This window comes from Alligator sinensis, unplaced genomic scaffold (assembly GCF_000455745.1).
Source record: "Alligator sinensis unplaced genomic scaffold, ASM45574v1 scaffold570_1, whole genome shotgun sequence".
NCBI classification, from domain to species: domain Eukaryota; kingdom Metazoa; phylum Chordata; order Crocodylia; family Alligatoridae; genus Alligator; species Alligator sinensis.
The window spans coordinates 2495584-2511820 of record NW_005841997.1 but is presented as its reverse complement, the minus strand read 5'-3'; the positions used below and the strand labels follow the sequence as shown (position 1 = coordinate 2511820).

General features: G+C 42.4%; 1 protein-coding gene across 5 annotated transcripts in view; it reads right to left on the bottom strand.

Moving 5' to 3' along the window:
• Positions 1–15686, bottom strand: part of COMT (catechol-O-methyltransferase) — a 35020-nt gene extending 19334 nt beyond the window's left edge. Inside the window, exon 1 of one of the 5 annotated variants that reach the window (XM_014518936.2) lies at positions 15555–15686. The gene's annotated coding sequence lies outside the window, so the exon portion shown is untranslated. Of the gene's footprint in view, positions 1–7988; positions 8241–14159; positions 14277–14439; positions 14477–15554 lie in introns of those variants that run through there. The other 4 variants (XM_025201508.1, XM_014518941.2, XM_025201509.1 and 1 more) reach the window with 4 other exon arrangements.
• Between the last annotated feature and the right edge of the window lie 551 nt (positions 15687–16237).

Sequence of the window (16237 nt, the reverse complement as noted above, 5' to 3'; positions counted from 1 at the left end):
AACACAAGACAGTTTTAAATTAAGACTTGTACTGACATAGGTTCAAAGGCCTCAGTCTACATCAAAACCTCTATGGGTTAGAAACACATTTGAAAATATGGTCCCTGCCTTAAAGAGTTGAGAGTAGATTTAGGTTAGATATGAGGAAGAAATTTTTCACAGTAAGGGTGGCCAGGATCTGGAATGGGCTTCCAAGAGAGGTGGTGCTATCACCTAGCTTGGAGGTCTTCAAGAGGAGGCTGAATAGTCACCTGGCTGGGGTCATCTGACCTCAGTCCTCTTTCCTGCCAGGGGCAGGGGGTCGGATACGATGATCCATTGTGGTCCCTTCTGACTCTTCAATCTATGAATCTATCTATGAATGTAAAAGCTAAACAGAGAATCGAAGTAATAAGCAAACAGTAAAATATTGGCAAAAGGATTTAAAAAAATAAAAAGTAAAAACAAAAAAAAAATAAACAAAAAGCTCCCAAACAGCTCTAGTGGGAAAATGTGTAAAATAATGAATAAATGTAAATCATCAAAAAGATCTTCACAGAAACCATCTATTAAAATTTCATGTCCTAACTTGTTGAAGCACTGATAACCCTTCTTATATATCTTATAGATGTAGGACCTTGCTTTTTTAGATGGGACTATACACATAACTAGTGCTTTTACTCATATATGATAGCTTTCTAGTCATATACCCTATTTGGTGCATCCTCAGTTTCCGTGTCCAGTTTAAATAAATCTGATGGTACAAACATGTCTTTGGTGTCTCATCAAGTTTTGCAGTGTAGTACATTTTGCTCCCAAATAAGCAAGAGTCTAGAAGAGTCTAGGAAATGCTTATAATGTGGGTGAAACTGGAAAGGTATTTTCTAAAAGTCTCTTTACAGAGTTTGCTCAGTATATAAAAGCTGAACTACCTCTATCTCTGGGTTGGGCTTTTGAAAGAGCAGTTAGGTTTAGCTCATCTTTATCCCATCTCCCCAGGCTTAACTACACCTGGATTTCTTCTCTAAAAACTATTCAACCCACACCTGAGATCCTCTCTCATGCACACAGGTGAGTTAGTAGAAAACATTTAACCTTTCTGTGATGGATCAACTCTTTCTTGCCACACCGGTTACTTCAGGCAAAATTTTCCAATCTATTACGCCATGACATTTGACAATCTGGCAATAGAAGAAGCAGGTTCTTGTCTTGTTGAGACAAGAGAGAGCGCGAAACTAAAACCAAGTAGCAATAGGCTGATGAACTTTCTCTTTATTATGATCCTGTAGTCCTGTGGCACTTCACAGACTTGAGCAATGGAGTCTAAACTAAAAAAAAAAAAAAAAGTAAACTTCACTCAGTGAAGTTTAGCCACTGCTAGTGTAAAAGAGGGAATATATTTAATACTGCTCATCAGCACTACATAATACTTTAGCACAGGAAATGAATCCTCTGATTTGAGAATAATAAGAGTGTAGGTAGGGAAGTGGCAATGTGTTAGTTCAGTGTTTGTTAAGCAGATACAGGTGAATGCAAACACTGAATCATCAGTGACACTTTTTGTGGTGCTTGGGCGTCTCTTAAGCATCTAACCCAGTCAACAAGGGTGCTGCAGCAGCCAGGTGTGCAAACATTATTCACAAGATAAGCCCCGATATTTCAAACAGAAATCCATAGTTTTAAAAAATGTTAAGCGTTGTGGTCTTTCTGCAACAAAAGAATTGCTCTATTGTTCTGTAGTCAAAAATCAAGTGCAAATGAAGAGCTGTCATTTACCAAGGGTTGCCTTGAGTCTAGCAAGGGGTACCTTGAGACTAAAAAAAGGATGAGAACCACTGATTAAACCCCATTCTGTTTGTCAGAACTAATGATCAAATAATGACTTTCAAATACAACTCGAATTTCATCTGTACCTTTATTGGGCTGTTAACCAATCAAAATCCAATAAAACAATTATATTTTTAAAGGGGGAGTCATTTTCTGTTTGGGTTTTAACTAGCCAGATTTTTAAAGAAAAGTAACTGGCAAAAAGAAGGGGGGGAGGGAGGGAGGGCAAGGCATCTACTAAAAGACCACCTGAGATGCACTTTTCTTAAAACAATGCAAAAAAGCCCTGTATATGTTTAAACAGGGAGATAGTGGCATGTAAAGTTAAAACAGTCAGAACAAACTATCATAACTGTCGGTCTTATTCCTGTACAGCGGACTCCTCTATTATTTTAACAGAGTGAAGCATTTTGTTACTAATCTAATTTACCAGTCACTTACAGATATTTCTCCAGTCAGACTAGTGAACACGGTTAAAACCTGTCTTGTACCTAGAGTTCCCTGGGGTGCAAAACTAATTGATTTTACCAATGGGGCTCATCCATTTTAAGGTAATTCCCAGTGAGGAGACTCATTTTTTTTAATCTGTCACCATTTCAGTGCTTCATAATAAATGTATACGCTCCCCATATTCGTATCATAGGACAGTCTGGAGGGATTTGATACAAAGTGATGAATGCTAGTAATAATCTGTTTTTTTCCATTCACACGGAAAAGTGTCCGTTTGCTAACAAAGTGAAATGCTTGAAGGAGGAAAGTCAACAAGCTGTTTAAAAACATTATCTGGCGGCTAAAAAGGAATGTGTGTCTTAGTTGCTTTGGTATAAGAAAGTCTGGATTTAATGATGCTTAAAAATGAGACATTAAGAAATGCAATGATTTAAATCCATATTAAAATGATTACTTAATTATTAGAAAGCCTAATTTCTATAATTAACATTAATTTCTCAATTAATGCCCATAAACATAAATCCAAACAAGCTAAGCAAACCAAAAGATAATATATCTTGTTTATCAGTATATCCAAGATTCAATCTCACAGCTTTGCTCCCTAGTTGTGTAACCATAGTCTGAAAATAATCACAAAATTTGCAGTAACATATAACAGCATGGTGTATACTGGAATATCTATTTTCTGTCACAAGGATGAGAGAATTTTGCAGCTTTGTGTCAGGGCATCTAGTTTTTATCTTCCCCTTAGCAACAGATGTCCTATATGACCTTGGGAAAGTGACCTAACCTCTATGCCTCAATGATCCTTCCAGTAAATGATAATTAATATTACTTTTTGTAATTAGCGGGATGTTATTGAATTAAATTAATTTCTGTCTGAAAGGCATACCAATATGTTTGGATGCATGGCACTTGACAAGGACAAACTGTTCTTATCTGTATTTACTAAAGACATCCATTTGAGGATACACAGATACCAAACAGCAAGGTGACATTAATATTCTTGACATTATGAATAACTGGTGAAAATGTGGGAACAAACAGTACTTTAAACACTTTCCTTAATCGATTTAGTCCCACTGATAAATCATCCCTGTGTGGAAAGATGATACTACATCTAATTCTGCTATCATTTTTCATGCATTTAATATAACTGCCAAGTGCCTGGTTGGTTGTTCGGAGTTTATTATGAGTCTCTAAGCAGCCAGTCAGTACTGTACTGTTTTGATACAAGAGGGTTTATAATCCAATCTAGCTTTTATTAGCTCACATAACCTGGTGAATGGGGAGTGCTTGGTAAATTTATACCATTCACCCTTCCTTTACAAAAGAATCTCTCCATTGGCCTGATGGTATTGATGGTAATAGAAGCTGACTACAATAGAAGAGTGCCTGGGGACAACGGGGTCTGAACTCATTTCAGAAACATGGTGGCTAGTAGCCAGTGTCCACAGAGCAAAATGTGATAATAAGCAATTATGGAACATTCTTCTTCAGAGGCCATTCAAATTAACTATTTAAGTCTAATAACACTTGTGGGAGGTAGATTTTAGCCCCATTTCTCAGATGGTAAAACTGAGGTTCAAGAGGTTAATATCCAAGTTTTGCAAAGCTTGAGCCCAAACTGCATTAGAACACCTGACACACTTGTGAAAAATCAAGATTTGCATGTGTTTGCAAGCCTGTTTTGTATGCCTACACTAATTATGTATGCGTTTAGGTATGTGCAAAGCTGCTTGCATGGTTTTGCATATACTTGTAAAATCTGTGTTACTATGCCAGAGACCAGGGGAATCTGTGTCAAAACCATGATTAGAATTTTAATTTCTGAGTTTCCCACACTGTGCGTAATTAAGACCATCTCTCTTACTATAGCATTCAGACGATGCTTTCTCAATCTTTCCATGAAAGAAGGCTAGCAGACTGACTTGACAAAAAGGTTTTCATTAACCTCTGCCAAGCATTAGGTGTGGCTGTAGCAACTGCAAATTTATAGGTGTGCTTTAAAAGGGGGGGAATATTTAACTGAATATTTAAAAAATATTTTAAAATATGGAGCATATTTTTTCTCCTTCATTTTCTGACAAATGCAGAAATACAACTAAAAGTGAAATGAGGTTTACGTTCCTTCATGTGCAGAAATCAACATACAGCCAAATGGAAATAAACTGCATCAAAGGAAACCTTGCCTGGCCCTATCTGCTATTGTACAGTACAATGTAATTTCATATTCCATCACCATCTTGAAATCAAGCTACATTCACTTTTACCTTCTTTTTCCATCGAGTACTCTTCACACTAAATGTAAATTTTCTCTCTCCCTCTACACTTCAGTATTATAATTCAGCTTCATTACCATGGCTACAGAAATGTCAAACTTCCATAAGCGCAAACTTCTGCTGATTTTATTTTTGTTCTAGTCCTTTTGCCTTTTATTTTTGTCTTTCCAGATTGAAATAATACAAATATAGGCTTCTTCTCATTGGATGACAGGGGAAGAACAAAAAGAAGTGCCTATTGTGTATCAGGAACTCCCATCAATTAGCCTTTATAGGGGTGTTTAACTGCATTGCCCTGGAGAGATTCCAATTAGGATAATGACATTCTGACCATTTCAAACTCCCTCTGTTGTTTCTATTGGCTAAAAAGCATCCTTCCGCACTGACTATCCTAGAAATGGGATGGAGTGATCATGTGTTATTTAAAATGGATTCCAGTTTTCGGTGGTGGAGAAAGTGATCCACATAGAGAGGAGGCCTCTCCTCAGTCTGCCAACCTGTTCCATGATCCCATTGCAGGATTACAACTATAATTTGGGAAGAAATCTATGGGGTCCTATACACATGCAGGGAGCCAGTTCTGACTTGCTGGAAATCCAGTGTGTTGGATCAGACTCAATTAATCAAGTCCGATGGAGCACAGAAATTAATGTGCTCCAGCAAATGCTAGCATCATATGTATCAGCATGTCTGTGCTGAAAAATGCTGGCAGGGTGCTTTGAACTAAAGCTTGGTTGATGAGCTTTAGATCAAAGCACACCTCTGCCATTCTTCGGTATGGGGGACATTGATACACCTGATGCTTCGGTGCTTTTAATTAGTGCAGCTCACTAATTAAAGCGCCTCCTGGAGCACATATAAAAATGCCCTACCTTCTGTAGCTAATAGGTTCATGGGAAAAACATTTTCTAGAGAAACTTATTTCTATTTCCTACTTATTCACTCTTTTCCACAGTTGTTTTGAACTATCCATAGGCCCAGTCTCTGCTGGGCAATACTAGTCCAGCCCACAATGCACCATGCCTGCCTTCACCCGCCTTTGTGAGCTGAGCAGGAAACAGTCTGCTTGACTTCAAGATTCTTCTCATTCCATTTGGACGTGTTTGTGAAAAACCTGATCACTGCATCTCGCCCAGCCCCAAAATACCCATTTGTGTGTGCTTGGGCTGCTGTCCTGGGGTGTGGTGTCCCACCTGCAAGTCCCTGCTTTACCACATTCAGACCACGCTTAAACCTCAATCTTCCAGGCGCTAGGCTGTTGGCTATGCTGGGGTTGAGGGCTCTCTCTCAGTCTCTCCTGTCAGAGCTCTTTTGCTTTGTATAAATAAATATTCATTAGGCCAGAGAGATAAAGTAGCCTCTGGGTGTGTCTACATGTCCTATTAAGGCAGTTTAAGCTTACTGCACAGTAAAATAAAGTGCAGTAAGCTCCCCCCCCTGAGCACAGCTACATGTGTGCCCATCTGGAGCAAATTTGCTCCCAATGCGAGCAGTTCAGTGTAGTGCTATTCCTGCCCTGCTCTGCCCCCTACGGCACCCAGGACCAGCTCCAGGCTCCCCTGGGAGCAGCTCCAGGCTGGAAGGAGGCACTGGGGTCAGGCCTGGGCTTTATAGGGTAGGAGAAGCTGTCCCACCTCCACTGCCTCTCAGCCCTGCACCCCAATCGGCTGGGGCAGGGGGCTGGGAAACTGTCCCCTGCCCTAGGCAGCCACATCCTTCCCAGCCCTGTGTCTGCTGGTCATTAGGGTGGCTAGAGCCCTCAGTTGGGAAAAGAGAGTGTGACTGAAGCAGAGCAGGGATTTGAAATGTGGTCTCAGATGCCAGGGGAGTGTCCTAACCCCTTGGTTATTCTTGGGTGGAGAGTCAACTCTTGCTTCAGCTAGACCAGTGGTCTCCAACCTTTTTAAGGAGATCATCTTTGGCATTTAGAAATAACCCACGATCTATCGTGTGCCACCACCAGCCCAGCAGGTAAGTCTGTGGGGAGGGAAGGGGAGGCAAATTCAGGCACAAGGAGAAAAAAGTATTTAGGGGTGCACCTCCCCAGCAGGTAAGTACCACCCGGCCGGGGCCCCACTCAACTTACCCTTGCTCCTGCTTCTGCGGCACTATCCCTCATTGCGAGGGCCTTGATCTAGCTCCCGCCCTTTCCCTCCCCCATGGGCTGACCTGCTGGGCTGGGGTGCGTGCATGCATGCACACAGGCACTCAGCCCCCACCCCAACCTCGGATCGACTCCAAGAGGCTCCGAGATCTACCGATGGATCAAGATCCACTGGTTGGCGATTACTGAGCTAGACATTTTACACCTGAGGAATCTTTTCTAAAGAAAGTTTTGGGATTTTTTTTCCCCTGTAACTGATGTGGTCCCACTAAACAAAGATCATTTTTGATGAATTGGCATGTTCTGTCCAAAAGGAAGTTTTGTAAGAAAATTCCCAGCCAGCTCTAATTCCACAGATACTGCTGGAAGATTAGCAAACAGCAGTAGACAGTAGGCAGTAACAAACACTGCTAGAGCAGTGTTAAACAAGTAAAACTAGAACTGCAGCATCAGGCTGATGAAGAAAAATGAAATAAAAAATATAGAACGGTTCACACACGCGCAGCTTGTAGCATTTGTGCCAAATATGACAGCACATTTTTGGAGATGCAAACTGAATTCACGCACCAGATGATTTTTCTGTTGTATGCTAAACAATACAGCATTGAGCTAATGCATGAGAGCCCAAACCTGGAGCTTAGCAGCCTATTATTGTGATCCCTAGCCGAGCTGGTGCAGAAAGGAAACCACAAATATAGAAACCTTGAATTGGAGTTTTAAAGCTTGTTTTAGATTTCATGCGGTGAGATGTTGCTGGTAACACCGCCAAGGAAGTATAGGGTTGTTTTTTAAATGTGCCTTTAAGGGGCTGAGGCACCAGGGAGATATCCCATAAGCAGCAACAGTGCCTGCTGCCAAAGTACTGGCTCGCCGCTCTCCCTGTTCAGAGGGAAGATGGGGACTTTGTACTGTAGCTCCCTACTCCGAATGGAAACAAGCAGAAAAGACGACAACAGGGGCACATTTACTAAACTCCCCCTCACAATCATAAATATAATTGCACATAGCCTTGACTCGTGCTCGGCTTTTCCTTGAAAAGTAATTTGAATGAGTACTCAATTCTACCATAGCTAGCCATAAATTACATGTTCAACTTTGGGCTATTGTATCTCGCTTCCTTCACCTGTCTGGGTTTACAGCATGCTACAAATGCATTACACATAAATATGTCCTTTTCTTCTTCTATGAAGGCTGTAGCTGCCCACGGACTAGCTTCACGACAGTGAGGGCCAGTCAAAAACAAGGCAAAAACTGCTTTTTTCTGCCCGGTACCATCTGAAAGAGTGGCTTACCCTATGATAACAAAGCATGTCAGATCCGAGACATAGGAAAATATAAATATGTACCTTTCTGAATATAGCAGAAGCTGTTCCCTCTGATCTTTTCCTGTGCTGCTCTGATGTAGACTTTATAGAATAAGAGTCCAGGAGCCTGCAGTCGTCTCAGTCACATTTGATCACATCACGGGAATAGCTTATGGGTTCTCTTACACACAGATTCTAAAAGGAGCAGTATCCTTTTCCCCAACTCTTCATTACACAGATTACAGCAGCCATTTCTTAAAGGTGCTCAGCCCTGGAGTGACCTCAGAGGACACTGTTTATCTTGGCTCTATCCTCTGGTGACACTGTTCTTGTTAATTGGCTGCTGCACAGTGAATGTTGCCAGAGTCAGGTATGAGCCAAATTCATCCTCAGTTTAAAGCCATTGTACTCAATGGAGTGACACCAGGGTTGAATTTGGCCCAGAGGAATTAATTCTCTTTTTCAGTCCAGGTTTATCACACCGTAGTCAATGCACAAATGGTAGTGACAAGAACCTTGCACGTCGATATACTGTAGTGCTGCCAGAGACCTCTTATTTAATCCAATTGCTTAAGAGTATGAACTAGACAAGGAATGGAAAGTGATCCATGCATTATAACAGGAAGCAGCAGGCTGAAGTAACACAGCTCAGTCTGAAGCAGGTCACCACTTCTACTCCAACACAGCCACCACTGCTACCTTCACAGGCTGGATAAATCTGGCCCACTGGCCCATCACCTACCCATGCATTACAGAGTATTAAATACTACATTTATAGGTTGAACTTTGAAAACTATTCTGCAGATTGTGTTTCTCCAGGTGTGATATTACACCAGGGTATCATGTCTCTTCCCTTTATGGCAGGACAGTTGAATAGCAACTCACCTAAACAGCAGGAGAAAAGAATGAAAAGCCGTTTCTGATACAGCTGGGATCTGACTGAATTGTCTCCCCCTCTTTATTGTCTCTGGGAATCTTAGCACGTCTGGAAGGCAGCACATTTTCTATAGAGCTGTCCCAGGAGCTGATCTAAAGAGGGACTGCACAGATGAAGGCTCTTGCACCAGTGTTGATCAGATGACATGGAGGAGGTAAGAAGTGACTTGTGATGATAGAGAACAGACCAGGGAATGCAGTTCTTTTTCATACACTGGTGCTAATATGCAAGGGATGGAAAAAGAAAGTGATTTTGAAGTAGATTATTAATGAATACAGAATTTGGGGAGGCCACAACTACAAGTGACATAAGGTTCTCTGCCTCTTTAAACAAAAAAAAGGAAATAAGACTCTGGTGGGTAGCAGATTACATAATGGTATGTTATGTTGCTATGACTAACTTTCAAATACCCCTTGCTCATACAACAGAGCATCAGCTCAAGGAATCTCCTATAATCCAGATATTAGACTGATGAAAAAGCTGTGATGTCCTCCTGTTTGAAGTAATTGCTTGATTGCATCAGAAAGTAAAAATTGTTTACAGCAGCAATACATCTAAATGAAAGCTGGCTTAAGATCTTTCTGGAGGCATGATGGTCAGTGCCTGAAAGAGGATCAGCTGTGCCACTGCAGTTAATCATGACTGAGAACATATGTCAGTGCCTGTTTACCGTGAGAAAAGCTTATATAGGCATGTTGAATACTGTCTCCTTTCATGTTAGGGACTGCCACAACAGCAAAATGCCCTCCTACACACACTGTAAATTGTCTAATTAAACCAGTAGAGTAAGGGGTGCTCTCGCCACCCATACAAATCTTTGATACTTATTTTCATCCTTTTGAATTTTAAAAATTTTCTTTCGTTTTGGGAAATGATTACACTTTTAGATCTGTTCTACGTAATATTTTTGTATTGATGTATACTTAGGGGTACATTTTACCAGTAGTTATATTGATATAGTATCTAGCATGGATGCATGAAGCTAGACTGATATATAAAGCTGACCTATCCTTTTAGAGCAAAATTCACTTTTTTCCCAGAAACCTACAGAAAAATCTTTATATCACTGTAACTGCCTCTCAATAAGGAGGTTGGGGATAACCTTAAAGAGGTACAACTTCTGAGTTTAGATTTGGACTTGGAAAATGAGTTAGGCAGTTAACAGTGAACACAAGAGATTAAAGCCTGATTTTTAAAGCCTAAACAAAGCAAATACGGAGAGAAATGACAACCAGACACCTACAGCTCAAGTGAAGCACTTCCCTCCTCCTTTTGAGCCTTCTACTTTCAGAATAGTAGGTGATTTTGTTCTGTATATGTGTTTGCTATTTTCCAAACTCAAATTAATTTCCTTTACTGAGAAAGATGTGATAAAGAATTTTGAAAAAAACCGTAGCTCATATGCAAACTAGGACACTGTGTGGATGATATCTGATGGGAAGAGTTAACAGACAAGAAAGGTGCCCAGCAATATTGCACTCTAAAGTTTAACAGAACAAGAGAAGCAACAGTAGTGTAACTCAAGGGCCAGAGGGGGAGGAAGGAAGGGCAAATGGGATAGCCACCCCAGGCTCTGTCTTTGTGAAAGGACACAAAAATAGCTGCAACCACAGTGGCAGCTGAACATGCCACTGCAGTTGGCACCGTAGCAGCTGGCACCACCCTGGGCACTGCGCAGCTGCCCAGTTACACCTCTGAGAAGCAGCACAGACTAGTTAGTGAGGCTGTTCAGTGCTTGCCGTGCCAACCAGAGTCCGAATCACAGAGAAGTACGGCTGGACGAGACCTCTGGAAAGTCTCATCCAACCCCCTGCCGGAGGCAGGAACATCCCCATCCGAACCATCCCACACAAATCCTTACCTAACCCATTCCTAAAACTATGCACTCGCTAGGGTGACCACCCATGCCTAACTGGGTGGAACAGCCCTGAAATTTAAAGAACAAGTCCCTGTCCTGGGCTGAATGACTCCGGGACAGCATTTGTCCCAGATTCCCCAGTATGGTACAGTGATCTGGGTTTTCTGAAAACCACAGGTTTCCCCTTGCAGGTTGGCACAGTTCCAGTCTGCAAGGGGCCGCTTGGGGCTGGAGAGAGTGGGACACAGAGGGTGCCACGTGCATGTGTGCATGCACACACAGGCCTGCAGGCAAGTCTGATGGCAGGGAGGGGGACAGATAGAGACCCCCATGGTGAAGGAAGGAGTGGGGCAGGGTTGGTGGCATTGCCCAGCTAGGGCACTGCATGGGACCCAGGGCAGGAATGTGTGGCTGCAAGGCCTGGCTGGGGAGCAGGATGGAGCCCGCTCCCTGCTGCTGCGCACATTCCCAGGGAGGGGGCCATGGGGGAACTTGCCCCCCCCCCACAGATTTGTGTGTGGGGGCAGGAGAAGATGTGGGCTTGGCGTTTCCTGCCATGATGTCTTGGCCCTGCAAGCCCCATGTCAGCCATGCAGCCATGGCAAGGCGACCCCTGCCCACCTGGCAGTAGTGGTGGCTGTGACGTGGAATTGTTCCCCCTGCTCCTGCTGGGTGGGCAGGGGGCACCTTGCCATGATGGTGCAGCCAGCGTGGGGCTCCTTGGGGAGGGCAGCAGGGTGGAGAGCCCTAAGCCTGGAGCAGGCAGCCCGCATCCCCTCCTGCCTCCCATGGGCTCTGCTCAGCTCTGCTTCAGGGAGAGGGTTGCAGAGGGGAGAGGTGGGCATATGTCCCGCCTTCCAATTTGGAAAAGGTGGCCACCCTACAATCAACTCTTGTGCACAACTACACAAGATTGTAGCATCATAACCTACCCCAGGTAAAGCAGAGGGCTGTTAGTGTCCTGCTGCTACAAGGGTTTTTAAAATATGCTCTAGAGATCCAAGAAAGATGACCACACTCTCTGCTACAGAGAAAGGCAAAAAAACCCCCCATAGTCCATACCAATCTGATCCCACGGGTAAAATTCCTTACTGACCCCAAATGTAGCAATCAGTCTGATCCTGAGCAGAGGGGCAAGACCCTCTGGGCAGAAACCTCCCAGTTTTAGTCCTAGCAGGAGCACTGGCAAACCCCAGTCAAAATCCCTGGCCTTAACTGCAGCCAACACCCAGTGCTTTTGAGGAAGGTGAAAAAACACCCCTAGTGTGTAGCAACCGAAGGAAGAAAAAAAATTCCTTCCCAGCCCCATGCAGTAACTAGTAAAGCTCAGCAGTTTGGGAAATACCCAGATACCCATAGCATAGGCATAGCTATGCCTAAATCATCCCTGCCCAATCCTCCTCTTAAATACCTCCAGTGATGGAGATTCTGCAACTTCCTAGGCCATCTAGTCCACTGCCTTACTTCTAACAGTGAAGTTTTTTCTTGATAACCAATCTAAAACGACTTTGCTAAAACTTTAAGCCACTGGTTCTTGTCCTGCTCTATACAGCAAGAGAAAAGGTATACTCCCTCATCTTTATGGCATCCCTTCAGATATTTGAAGACTGCTAGCATGTTCCTTCTTAATCGCCTTTTCCACCATCTGAACATATCTATTTCTTTCTCTCCTCGCACAACTTGCTTTCCAAGAGCAGAGACATAGTTATCATGTGAGTCTGAAATGCTATGCTATATACCCCTGATTTAGTTAGTCTACAAGGTGCAAATCTACCCTGCCTTTTGCCTTCCAAGCCCTTTATCATTTTTTGTCACCCACCTCTGAACCCCTTCTAACTTCTCCACATCATTTTTTAAATGTGGAGCCCAAAACTGCATGCAATACTCCAGATGAGGCCTAATCAGTGTCAAGTAAAGAGGCACTATCACTTCCTGTGCTTTGTATCTAATGCTCCTGTTGATGCAGCCCAGAATTAAATTTGTCTTTTGTGCAGCATCTAAAATGTTATTTTTTAGAGTGAAAATCCTCTTGCTTTCAAGACTTGCTGGCATCTTGTGAAAAAGATTGGATGAAGACAATTTAAGATCATCACATTTCTCTACCCCCCTTTCTTATGCAACTTGACTCATTTGCATAAAATGAAGTTGTTGTTTTTTTGCTTTAGATTTCATTTTCTCCTGCTGTTTCTTCCTCACTTGAAATCAATTAGCTATTGAGGAGGTGCCACACACAAAAAAATTAAAATTCAGTTCAGGAAGGAATAAAGAGAATAAGCTGCTGATCTTCTAAACAACAGAAAGAGCCTATTTCCAGCAAAAGTTTTTGTTATTAAATTAAGGAACCTGAAGTATTGAAAAAAATATAAAATATGCTGGAAAGTTTCTAAATAGAACTCCTTTAATTTTCACTGTCAGCAGCTATTTCAAAGTAGAAGAAAACTATTTTCAAAGAAAATTATGACGTGTCTTGATGAGGTATTTTAAACAATATAGTGTCGCTGACTTTCCTTTGAAATGAATACAGATAAGAGTGAAATTACATTATGACTTAGCTTAGTTTTGGAAATGCAATTTAGTTCCTTTTAGATGCATCTTCATATTTTACATATATAACCCCAAATTTTCAATGTGGGAATTTCCCCAGATTTTAACAAAACAGTGGGGCCTATGGAGTCTTTACATCATGGGGCTGGGGGTCTTTAAATATCAATCACTGTCTCTGGTATTTTTATACAACGATTATGAATTTTAACCACTTAGACATACTAAGCTCTTACAAACATTGACGTACTGCACCATTCTTTCAACCTGCAAGCTTCAACTAAAGATCTCTTTCCATGCCAATGTCACAGCAGGACAACTATAAAAACTGCATATAATTTACAATTTCTGTAATCCACAAAGCAAAAGAACCAGAACTCAAGGATTCTTAATCCACAACTGAAATTCCTCGCGCAGACAACCACAAGCCATTTTGACTGTTTTTTCCATACCTGTGTCTCTATGTGGAGTGAGTAGATATCCTTTATGTATCAGGAAACCTCTCAGACTAGGGTGCTTCCCGTACGCTTATCTGGTTTGCAGCACTGTACCTAGACTCTTGGTGGCCCTGGGTGAACTTTTAGTATCGGGCCCCCCTTCACCAGAGGTAACGATAATAATAATAATAATTTTCACCATTTTTGGGCCCCCTTTCCATCCAGGCCCCAGGAGGCCACCCAGTTTGCCCATGCCTGTGTCCAGCCCTAGCCCTGCTGGTTTGACTATGATCCATGTCGTCTACTGATGGCTAAAGAGCCAGTCACTTCAATCCTGCTGTCGCCAGCCCGTCACACTGCCGCTCTGACTTTCTGCTCCCTCTCCGACTATCACACCCACACAGACAATCCCATTCCTTTCCCTTACGCAATTCCTGCACCTTTCATGCAATTCTCAGGGGATTCCCTTTCTCCTGCAACTCCACAGAGTAGATCAGGCTCCACAATGGCGGTCGACACAGAAAAAGGACATGTATGGGACCACAAGTGAGGCTGAAAACAATTGTGACGTCTTTCCTCTTTGTGGAGGAATGTTTAGCTCAACCCACGAACCGGTTTCACCTCTCTGCGTAGGCTGTACAGTAAGACAGGACTTCTATAATTCGCCTCCCACCCCTGCCAAACAATGATAATAGGCTGAGTTTAAAGGACAGACACTACCTTCCTCGCACCCCAGAAGTATCGGATTCCTCCTCTTTTCTTTGCAGCAAGTGGAGATAGGAAATGCTATGTAAGTATAAGGGGAACAGAGCCAAAAACATTGGAAAGACAAAACAGTTTGTGTTAATGATCAAACTGTTGCAAAATCATTATATGCAGGATATCTCAAACTGACTCCCTGTGTGACAACTGTAACTGTTTCACTCACATACAACAAAATCCTTCATGACAAAGAGGCAGCAACTTAAAAATTGTCTTTAAGATTAATCCAAAAATAAGAGAGCCTGCCTCTTGGCAGCATTGTTTTTGGCTCAGAAAACACAGAGATTTTAAGTACGCGTGTCAGATACGTGTTGAGTTTATTTAAAAAAAAAATCATAGCCACATTACATTGTCAGGCCCCTTTGTGTTATCAAACTGTATTATTTACAATATGTTGAAAAAACATCTTCCTTGCAAATACATGTAGTGACAACTAACATTGAAAATTAAGGCCAAAATTAAAAAAAAAAAAAATGTCTGGCTACAACTGGCAAAACCCAGAACATATACAGCTGAATCCAATAGCTTGTCTTTTAAGAAGTTTGTTTGCAGCTCAGATTTCTAAAAGAAAGTCTTCTTTCATAACAAGCAGACAGCTCCAAGGGAGAACGAATGTGAAGTCAGTGCAACCTGTCGGCACAAGACATTTCTGAGCGTGGCTCGGCAAGGGTTTTCAAAAGGTGGTTAGCCATGTTAGTCTGATGTCAGGAAGAAGGAAGGGCAGGGTGGTATCTTAGGGTGTCGTTACACATGCTGCCCTTCTTCATTAGATAGTAGTGTTTTTTTCTAATACTTGTTAAACTATCATAAAAATCACGTGGATGTCTAATCAGCCCACTGGTAAGTGAAAAAATGTACATATCCGAACTGCAGTAGAGTCTGCTGATCCTGAATAGGCCTCACCAGCCATCTTTGGACACACAAATACGATAATCATGGAAGACAATCACCCTCAACTGTGAGGGATTGCCGAAGTAAAAAAAAAAGAGAGAGAGAGAGAAAGCTGACGTTCAATCTTAAACAGGTAGCCCAACCAGGAGCTCAAAAGCTATCGATACCAATAATTACACTACCTAGTGTCCAGTGTCCACTGGTTTCTGAATCAGGAGATTAAGGTAACTGCAGCAACACCTCCTCTCCGCTACTAATGCAGATCCTTTCCACCACGGCCTCGCATGTGGATCTGGGATAGACTGTACTGATTATTCTTGTGGATGTTTTTTTGGCCAGAGACAGAATCCGCCCTTTGATCTTGTTTTACGAAACACAGCGGTGGCCTTTGGATCCTGTTTATGCTTGTGGAAACCGGAAAGAACAGGCAGAAAGTTGCTAAGTGGGCCTCAAGCTTTCCCCTCAGGTAAGGGCCATGTCCCAGCTCCCACCTGTGGCATCCCAGCGGACTCCATTGCTTCATCATTTGGACTCAAAACCTGCAATCTCTGATTGAGTTCCATCAGAAATTCAGCAATCACCATCCCTCCATCCGACTATCTCTTGAATACTCCAGCACCGACATCTCCTTTTTTGACACGATGATCAGTATCCAGAATGATAAAATACAGACCCCGTTATACAAGAAACCCACCGACCAACATACAAATCACACAGAAGCTGTTATGGAGACAGACTCAGGAGCTCCAGCAGCAACTTCTAAAAAGAAGAATTTAAGTGACCAGTTCTTCAGCATTGAATTTGACCAGTTCTTCAGTGTGAATCACCCTAAACACACCAAAAAAACCTGTGATATACAGCCAAG